Source organism: Pongo abelii, chromosome 1 (genome assembly GCF_028885655.2).
Source record: "Pongo abelii isolate AG06213 chromosome 1, NHGRI_mPonAbe1-v2.0_pri, whole genome shotgun sequence".
Lineage (NCBI taxonomy): Eukaryota > Metazoa > Chordata > Mammalia > Primates > Hominidae > Pongo > Pongo abelii.
In genome coordinates, this window is record NC_071985.2 from 97143944 (window position 1) to 97153822 (window position 9879).

Consider the following 9879-nt stretch of genomic DNA (forward strand, 5'->3'; position numbering starts at 1 on the left):
AGACAATGAAGATGCAGAAATAAAAATAATGCAATGGCTGTTCCTCCCCACAAGATGCCCATCTTCTTGTGGCCTCTCCACTGGGTGTTGCTAATTCTTCCCAGTTTTAAGCCCTTCAAACCCTTCAGGCCAGGCAGTAGGATCAGCATTCATTTTAATCACCAGGGCCATGTTCAGACCATTTCCCCAATTTCCCTATTATTCCTTACAGCTCTGTAAATTCCTCCATCTTTGCATCTTTGAGCCTCATGTCATAGGATTATCCTCCTTTTTTTTTTTTTTGGAGTCTCCCTCTGTCACCCAGGCTGGAGTGCAGTGGCTCAACCTTAGCTTGCTGAAACTTCCATCTCCCTGGTTCAAGCGATTCTCATGCCTCAGCCTCCCAAGTAGTTGGGATTACAGGTGTGAGCCACCACGTCTGGCTAATTTTTGTATTTTGAGTAGAGGCGGGGTTTCACCATGTTGGCCAGGCTGGTCTTGAACTCCTGGCCTCAAGTGATCTACCCACCTCGACCTCCCAAAGTACTGGGATTGCAGGCATGAGCCACTGCGCCCGGCCTATCCTCCTTTTTTATTTTTATTTATTTATTTATTTGAGACAGGGTCTTGCTCTGTCTCCCAGGATAGAATGCAGTGGTGCCATCATAGATCATTGCAGCCTCGACTTCCTGAGCTCAAGAGATCCTTTTGCCTCAGCCTTCCTAATAGCTAGGACTAAAGGTGCAGGACACTATATCTGGCTCTTTTAAAATGTTTCATTTTTATAGAGATGGGTCTTGCTAGGTTGCCCAGGCTGGTCTCAAACTCCTGGCTTTAAGCAATCCTGCCTCAGCCTCCCAAAGTGCTGGGATTACAGACCTGAACCACCATGCCTGGCCCCCTCCATTAAAAATTTTTTTTTAAGTAGATGAGGTCTTTCTCTGTCACCCAGACTGGAATGCAGTGGTGTGATCATAGCTCACTGTGGACTCAATCCTCTGGCCTCATCCTCCCGAGTAACTGGGACCACAGGGCGCGCGACCTTGCCTGGCTTATCCTCCTTTCTTATCGGATTCTTGCATTCTCCTCACTCTTGATAATTGGCTGACATCACCCTTTCTATTTTACCAGGAGAACTTATTTGGGGTAAGTTCACAGTAATATTTCCTAGAAGTGGAGACTAAGGTGGGGATTCCCCTGCAAGTGATATGGTTTATCAGGGAGTGCTCTCAGGGGAAACCTGGGAGGACATGGGGGTGACGGCATGGACGGGGAAAAAGCTCATCGGAGACAGGAGCTCAGCTTCAGTCTAGCTTTGTTCTCATCCCACAGGGAACTCTGCAGCCTGAATGGAGTTACCCCACCTGGAGGCAAAGAGGCCCACCTTGTGTATCCCTGCACCATTTGTCACTGTCTATAGGCCACCCCCAGGGAGAGGCAGAGCCTTTTAGGCATTTCCGGGCTGGGAGCTCCATTGGATCAGGGGCTGCTCTTAGGAGAAGGGTGCAGTCGTGCCCTATTAGTGGCCAACATTGACAGAAGCTGGAGAAGGGCACGTGGATCAGGTAACAGGGATGAGGGTGGGCATCACAGTGCCTACTGCAGTCCACACCTTATGCCCACTCAGATCTATTTGCTTCTCACATCAGATTCATTCCATCCAGCGATTGCTTCTCCAATTCTAGCTGGTTTTGATTTCTGGGTAATTTTACAAGAGAAGAGTTGGGGGCTACTATAGGCTGTCCTGCTGCAGTTGTTTTAGAGGTCATAACTGATGCACATCCTCTCCCCCCTCTGATTTATTATAGATTTCCCTCCTGGTGGCTGGCACCTCTGCTGGTCTAGGTGGCTTCCCTGGTGGGGTGACGCGGACTCTCATCACTGAGGGATGCATGCTCCTGGTTCCTATGCCCTTATCAGACCTTGGTTGCTGTACTTACCCATTTACTGTTAAAACTATATGTAGGGATAATAATTGATACCCCAGGGGATCACCTGAGTCCCAGAAATATGCTCTGTACCCCATTATGTAGGAGCAGCCCTACATGGTGATCAGAATCAATTACGCTTCCTGAGAAGTTACACCTTTTTGGGGGCAATTGGGGTCCTGGCACGAGGAGCCTAACTGATCAAGCAGAGGAATTGGCCATAGGCACCTCAGATGAAGATGAAGAAATCGCTGTTATATGCACTTGCTGTGATATGACAAGGTCTCTCTATGGGGACCAGGCTTCTCTTTCTATTGATGGGTTCAGGGTCTGAGAACTGGCTCAGGTGTGGACAGCTGACAAGGGATAACACTTTTCTATCTGGTGACTGATCTCAGCCTTCTGCTCATCCATTCTTGGTTTCTTTTTATTGATTATATTAAGCTGTACCCTGTTGGCTGTTTTAGAGTTAAAGGGAGCACAGTCCACAAGACAGCCCTCACTATTGACACCAATTACAAGCTCAGGGGTCTCTAGCAGTACCCTGTGTTTTGATAATTTTCCAGAAGAACTTGCAGCACTCACTGAAAGTGGTTATACTCACAGTTGTGGTTGATTATAGGGCGAAGATACAGACTATAATACGTAAGAAAGAGGCACATGAGGCAGAGTCCAGGAAAGCTCCAAGCAGGAGCATCCAGTCATCCTCTCCCCGTGTAGTCATGGGCAGTGCTGATCCTGGCAACAGTTTGTGGCTCTGCCAACCAGGGAACCTTATCTGAGCTTTGGTGACCAGAGTTTTTATGAGGACTGTTTGGTGCACTGCCTGTGTGACTGACCTCAGTCTCCAGCCCTCCAGAAGTTGAGCTGATAAGACATGACTCAAAGCCTCCACCATCAATCACATTGTTAGGCTTTCTGGAGTGGTTCTAATCTCCAGGAAAACAAGGACACTCTTCTTAGGGATGATATTTCCAGGGCTTAGACATGACCTCGAGAAGCCCAGGACAGAGGCCAGCCCTCTCTGTGGGCAAGGCTGAATTCCTTCTGACACAGATGCCTGTATATCTTGTTCCTAGCAGCACCATGCTCTTTAGCCATTTCCGTAGATCCCTGCGGGACACACTCCCCTGCGGCCAGCCTAATCTTGCTACCTGGTATGTTGTGAGGCCACCTTGCTTCTAATGGCTAAGTTCTGTCACCTGCCTCTACTGCTGTAGGATCCAGTCACCCTCATTTAAGCCAGGGTACTTAGTTCAGTATCAGCATCTCCAATGGCCAACCCCTGCCTTCAAAGGACGCAGGAGGAACCAGGAGAGTATGTCTCAGAAGGGATCCTGGAGGGTGCTAGATCAAGGAGAGTGCATTATAATGGTGGTGGCGGAGTGTGTTGCTGATATGGGAGCACTCCCTCATGACACAGGATTTCATATGATTTTATGGATGAAGAAGGAGAGGCCTGAGGTGTGCCCGCTGCTGGCCACATGGTTTGTTAGGAACAAGTTGCCTGATTCTCATTTTGATGCCCCTGTCACCTCCTTGTTGGGCTTTCTGTTGCTAGTTTTAATTTGCTGCCGCACCTGACCTGGCTCCAATTAACCCCATCGGCCCTAAGTCTCTCAAAACTGCCATCTCCGGAAGCCATTATCATCAGCAAACTAACACGGGAACAGAAACCCAAGCACTGCACGTTCTCACTTGTAAGTGGAAGCTGAACAATGAGAACACATGGACACAGGGAGGGGAGCAACACACACTCGGACCTGTCACTGTGGCAGAGGGAGGAAGAGCATCAGGATACATAGTTAATGCAAGTGGGGCTTAATACAGAGGTGATGGGTTGATCGGTGAAGCAAACCACCATGGTACATGTTTACCTATGTAACTAACAAACCTGCACATCCTATGCATGTATCCCGGAACTTAAAAAAATATAAAATTAAATTAAAAAAGAAAAGAAAATCACTATTGTTTACAAACAAAAAAACCCAACAAAAACAAAACTGCCATCTCCTTATATTTATATATTACCATTGTCCCCATTATCTCTTGTGAACCTTAGGAGAATTCTGTGCAATGAATTCTTTTCAACCTTCAGTAGATGAGACAACTCTACAGAAGGAGGTAAGGGCCTCACCCGCGGCCACCCAGACAAGAATTCAGTGCTCCTAACTCCTGGGCTGGTGCCTGAGCTCCAGTTGCTTCATCTCATCACGCGTTCTTCCAACGGGGCCCCTATGGCACATTGTGCAAACCACCGTCTTAGACAGACTCCCTGCAGGGATCAGGCTGGAACCAACCCCACTAGTTGGGCAAGCATTTGTGCTCATGCCTCAGGTAAGGCCTCAGCTCTTCATACTAACTGAAGGGAGCCACACCTGAGTAGGTAGCACTAGAGAGGCTGGCTAATCCTCAGATCTGTCTTCTGCACACAGAGTTTCATTCTGGGATCCTCAGGTGATGGTAGAAAACTCGGCATTTCTGAGACAGGAAACGGGGTTCTGCCCTTTCTGCTCAAGATGAAACCATCTTCCAGGTACCCGCTCCTGCACCTGCCCTGGGGAAAAGTAGTGCAAGTAATACCTCATTATGCTACTTTCTTGAATATAGACAGAATAATAATAATAGTAAGTATATTTAGCAAATACCACTTGTTGATTACCCTCTCAAGTCCTTCACATATACTAACTCGTTTAATTTTCACAACAACCTAGGAGGAATCTACTATCTTTGTCACCCCTTTTACTGATGAGGACACTGACATACAGAGATAATAAGTTGTATGGCAGTCTGTGTCTGGAACCCGTGCTTTTAACCAGAAGGCTTTGGAGGTGATTTGGGACCACGGCCTCACCTCCACCGCTTCCCCAAGCTCCTCTGCTTTTTTACAGTTTGACATCTCTGACTCCTGAAAATATCTTGGAATAAACACATTTGAAAACTCTGCAGAAAGAGGGCCTGGCTGGAGGAGGGTGGATGGGAAGCTGTGCAGAGGATACAGTTCCAAGGCACCAGTGCAGATGTATTCAGTGCCAACGTGTGTGCGTGTGCGCACAGATGCACGTGTTTGTGTGTGTGCATGTGTGCACAGATGCACGTGTTCTTGTGTGTGCATGTGCGCAGATGCACGTTTGTGTGTGTGCGTGCACAGATGCATGTGTTCATGTGTGTGTGCGCAGATGCACGTGTTCTTGTGTGTGCATGTGCGCAGATGCACGTGTGTTGTGCGTGTGCACAGATGCACGTGTGTGTGTGTGTGTGCATGCATGTGATGAGGGGCAATCGAGAGAATAGCAGAGCCAGGGAGCCCTGATGTCAGGAAGGCCACTGGTGCTCCTGACAGACCCTGGGAGCATGAGGAGCAGTGTAGGGGGAATATGAAGGGCTCCACGAACAGGCCCTATTCAAAGGAGGCATGAGAAGCAGCCTTGAGGAGCACCAGGGTACCTGAGTGGATGCCCACTGAGTAATCCGGGCTCCCCTCTCCCAGTGGGGAATAATTTGCATTACATAGTAGGCCAATGGTAAGCCCAGTGACTTGGCAGGACTTGTCCCTGCCCCTGAGGTTCTGTGGGGGATGGACCATGGCTGTCTTGGTGTGTCCAGGGACCTGGTGGGGCTCTGCGATCATGCAGCAAGAGTGCTCACTGGAGACAGAGTTCTGCGACATGGTCCCATGTTTGCTCCTCCCCAGCTCTGTGACTTTGTGCGAGTCACCTGCCAGTGACCCTTTTTCCTTCAGCTATAAAATGAGATAAAAATCTCAGTTGTCTTCCTGGGTGCCCTGGGAGGATCAGCAAGACCTCTCTAATAACAGTGGCTTTCCTTAGAAAGCACAGGGTCTTAGTCAGCAGCTTTCCCTTCTGGAGTGACCTGGAGGCCACTGTGGCCAGCAGGAGTGTGCTGTGGGTGACACAGAGGCTTCCTGCCTGCCATCTGGGGCCTAGAGCTCACAGACCAGCCTGGACAAAGGTCCCTGGGCCATGTCCAGGTCAGAGAGCTGGTTCCTCTACTGTGCACTGCACTGGACAGTGGCTCCTGCGGGGCAGGGTAACTCCATGCTCAGCCAAGACTGAAAGCACAGACCCTGGATTTCCACAGATGGCTAGAAGCTGGGCTTTGGAGTCGGTAGGACTTGGGTTCAAATCCTGACTTTGCCACTTTCTAGGGATGTACTCTTGGCAAATCTAGCTAAACTCTCTGTTCATATCTGTAAACTGAGATAATAATACCCATCACACAGGATTCTCCTGATAATTAAATGAGACAATGCATGCAAAGCTCTTAGCAGACTGCCTGGTATGTGGTAACCTGTCACAAATGGCAGCCGCGTTTACATTACTGACAGGTAATGAAAGCTCCTCAAATGATTCATTGGATACATAATCAGGGACTCTGATTCCACCTGCAAATCCCCAAATGCCCTATGTCCTGGGGGCACAGAAGCACTCTCACCTTCCCTCTGTCATCACCTGCCGTTCCAGCCCCATAGGACTTAGAAACGCAAGTCCTTTCTAAGGACTTTCGAGGACTCTGCTGGGGCCTCGCTGGGCAGGCACAACTGAGCCCCAGGGCAGTGTCGGCTGAGTTCCCACCTGGACCACCATCCTGTTGAGGCAGCTGATGGAATAAGCCCCAGGCACCCAGTCCTGGTCCCAGCCTAAATCTGAGCACCATCAAAGGCACTGCTCTCCATCCGACACCCTCTCCCATTTACCCTCCTCTGGGCCTTCTCTGCGGGGTCTGGTGAGTCCCTGTGTGCCCTTGTGCTTGTATGTTTAAGAAACAATGCTCCATCCTGCTTGCTGCCTATTTATGTCCCGAGGAAGGCCCTGGGCTGGGAGTCAGGATGCCTGGGTTCAAGTTACAGCTTGTCCCTGACTGGCCTGTGCAGCCTGCAGGGAAGTCATTTGTCCTCTCCCTCCAGGCCTCAGCATCTTCTTTTGGGCAGTGAGGAGCTGGACTAGATAATCTATATCCTTTCTGTTCTGACTTTTGGTGGTCCTGTGACACCAGGGAGCTTCACAGAAGAGCTACTGCAGAGAATGTCTCTGTAGACCCCTGAGGCCAGAGCCAAGTCCAGGATTCCCAGCACCGCCTCTACTTGCTGCAGTCCTTCTTTCTACTGAGTGGTTTGTTCATTTCGTGGCTTCCTGGGCTCTTCAGGATGCTCTGAGGCACTGGAGAGGTCCAGAGTGAATCCTTCATGTTTGTACCGTTCCCTTAATTCCCCCTTACTCCCAGCGCTGGGCCCAGGGTTGGGAGCACAGGGATGGTACAAATGTGCAGGCACAGCCCTCCAGTGCCCCCTGGAGCATCGTAAGAGGACTTGAGCCCAGAGGTCCAGGAGACACATGGAATGGGGTGGCTCAGGCCTCCCCTGGGCTGTTGATTGCTGACCTGTCAGTAGCTCCACACGGATGGGGCACAACCTGGGTTCTTTACATTTTATCTGAGATCCCGGAGCTCTGGGAAAGCGAGGGGGTGATAGTGACTTTCTTCATGTCAGTGTTTTGCTGGAAGGTCTCACTGTTGATTTCAGCGGTAACAGATCCCTAGGTGGACTCATACTTTCCCCAGCACCTTAAATTCAGGATCTCTCAGACGCTACCACCTCATTCTTCGACTCCTACAGCCGACCCCCTCCTCCCTCTGCCCACACATCCCACCTTGGGCGTTACAGTTCCCACGACTTCCCCTCCCTCTCCTCAAACATTTATTCCCTCCTCTGGATTTCACCTGGACTGAAGGATTATCAGATTCCTTCTGGTCCATCTCAGGGCTGCCTCTCACCTTCCCTGCAGCACCAGCCCTCACTCCATTCCCTGCCTATCCTGTCTCCTCTCATCCCTGTTCCCCATAGTCTCAGACATTGGAGAGCAAGCCAGGTGACCGGCACCCTTTCCTGCAGCTTACTGGACACAGGAGCTGAGGAGCTGCTGAAGGGCTTGCTCAACCTATGTCACAAATACACCTGAGATTCAGATGCCATGGGCAGATCTGGCTGTCCAACGTCATGCATTTCCCCCATCTTCCTATCGGCCTGTGTGAGCAGGGACCCAGCGGCTGGGTGGGAGTGGGGCAGGAGTGCACGGCACCCATGGCCCTGACTGGCCTGAGAACCAGCTCATGGAGAGGCACCGATGTGGCAGGCTGGCGAGCATCTCACACCTCCCCCAGTCACCTGCACCTCTACTCCTGAATGGAAGGTGTGTAGTAGACAGAGTCTAGGATGGGGTGAGAAGAACCGATTTCCTGCACAGCCCCTGCTGTTTACTTATTTCATTGTTACAAATACGTAAACAACTACTCAGGGAGCCTTAGTTACCTTAGATGTAAAAATGGGGACAATGTCACTTATTTCCTGGGGTTGTTAGGAACACTTAAATGAGGTAAAACATGTGCGATGTTTTGTAAGATGGGAAGAGGGATAGTGGTGTTAACGATTGTTATTAGATAGTCAGCAGGCTATGTGACTTGTGTGTCGGGAGAAGGTCTCCTGGCTTAACGTATCTCTCTTCTCTCTGCAAAAAAAATTTCCCCCTTTAGATTCAACTCTTTGGGTTCGTCTGCTCCTTCTGGAAGCTTCTTTTCATGTTCCCCTGGGAGCAGTAGCGACACCACAGAATCATAATGCCAAGTGAAATGAGGCAGCCCTAAAGCCCTAAAACTCTGGAGAGTTTTTGATTCCCACTCACTACAACATCTAACTTCACCATTAAACCATTAGCACCCACTGACCTCGCTGGCACAAATAATGCAACAGATTGAGTCACAGAGAGTGAGCTCTGACAAGGAGGGGATTCAGAATTGGCGTATTTTGATGGGATGATGAGGAGTGGAGGGAATTTTGAGACTGGAGTCCAAAGGGTGTTTGCCCACGTAGAATGGATATCAGGCATTCCAAGGGGCACAGACAGACCTGGCCTCAGAATTTTTGGATCTCCTATGCATGCTCTCATTTGAACCAAGAGTCACCAGTTAAAACGCCAGGGTCAGGGCTCCCCATCCCATCCATTACAGCTGTCCCAACTCTACCCTCCTACAACCCCCACCTCACCTGCTACGTATTTCCTCTTAGCTTCTGCCATCTCCTTCTCATGCTCCCAGTCCAGCCCCAGGTTATAGCCTTCCTTTTGTTTGATATCTTCTTCCCACAGGAAAAAAAAGAGCCTGGATTTCTTAGAAAAGTTGTTTAAGAAGGACAGGAATCATGATGAGAAGATCAATTTTTCTGTTTGTCTCCAGTGTTGCTGCAGTTGCTAAGGAATTACACCATCAGTCCCATGGCCAGAAGCCCTGTTCTGAAGGTTATGGATGACCTAGCCCCATCTCAGCTCAGCCCAGCTCATGGGCTCTCCACCCAGGCCCTGGCTTAGCAGACACCAAGAGCCAGTAAACTGGTTCCCTGCTCTAGTTGCTGGGTTCTTTTCCTTTTTCTCTTTAATTATGCATGTTGGCAACACAGTTGATTCTTGATTAGCTACTTTGTTCTTTCTTTCTTTTTTTTTTCTTTTTTTGAGACAGAGTCTTGTTCTGTTGCCCAGGCTGGAATGCAGTGGTGTGATCTTGGCTCATTGTAACCCCTGCCTCCTGGGTTCAGGTGATTCTCCTGCCTCAGCCTGTCAAGTAGCTGGGATTACAGGCGGCTGTGACCACGCCTGGCTAATTTTTGTATTTTTAGGAGAGACAATGTTTTGTCATGTTGTCCAGGCTGTTCTCCAACTGATCTGCCTGGATCCTGACTTCAAGTGATGTGCCCACCTCGGTCCCCCAAAGAGCTGGGATTACAGACGTGAGCCATATTTTGTTTTTTTTATGTGGTTATCCCCATCTTTTATAGGTTTGGACATACACACACTAACACACACAGGCACAGAATTTTTGTGGTTACCTTTGAAATTTTAATTTGCAATATATACTAGACTAGAGTTAATCAATATCTCTACTGTCCTCCTAAACAATGTAAATA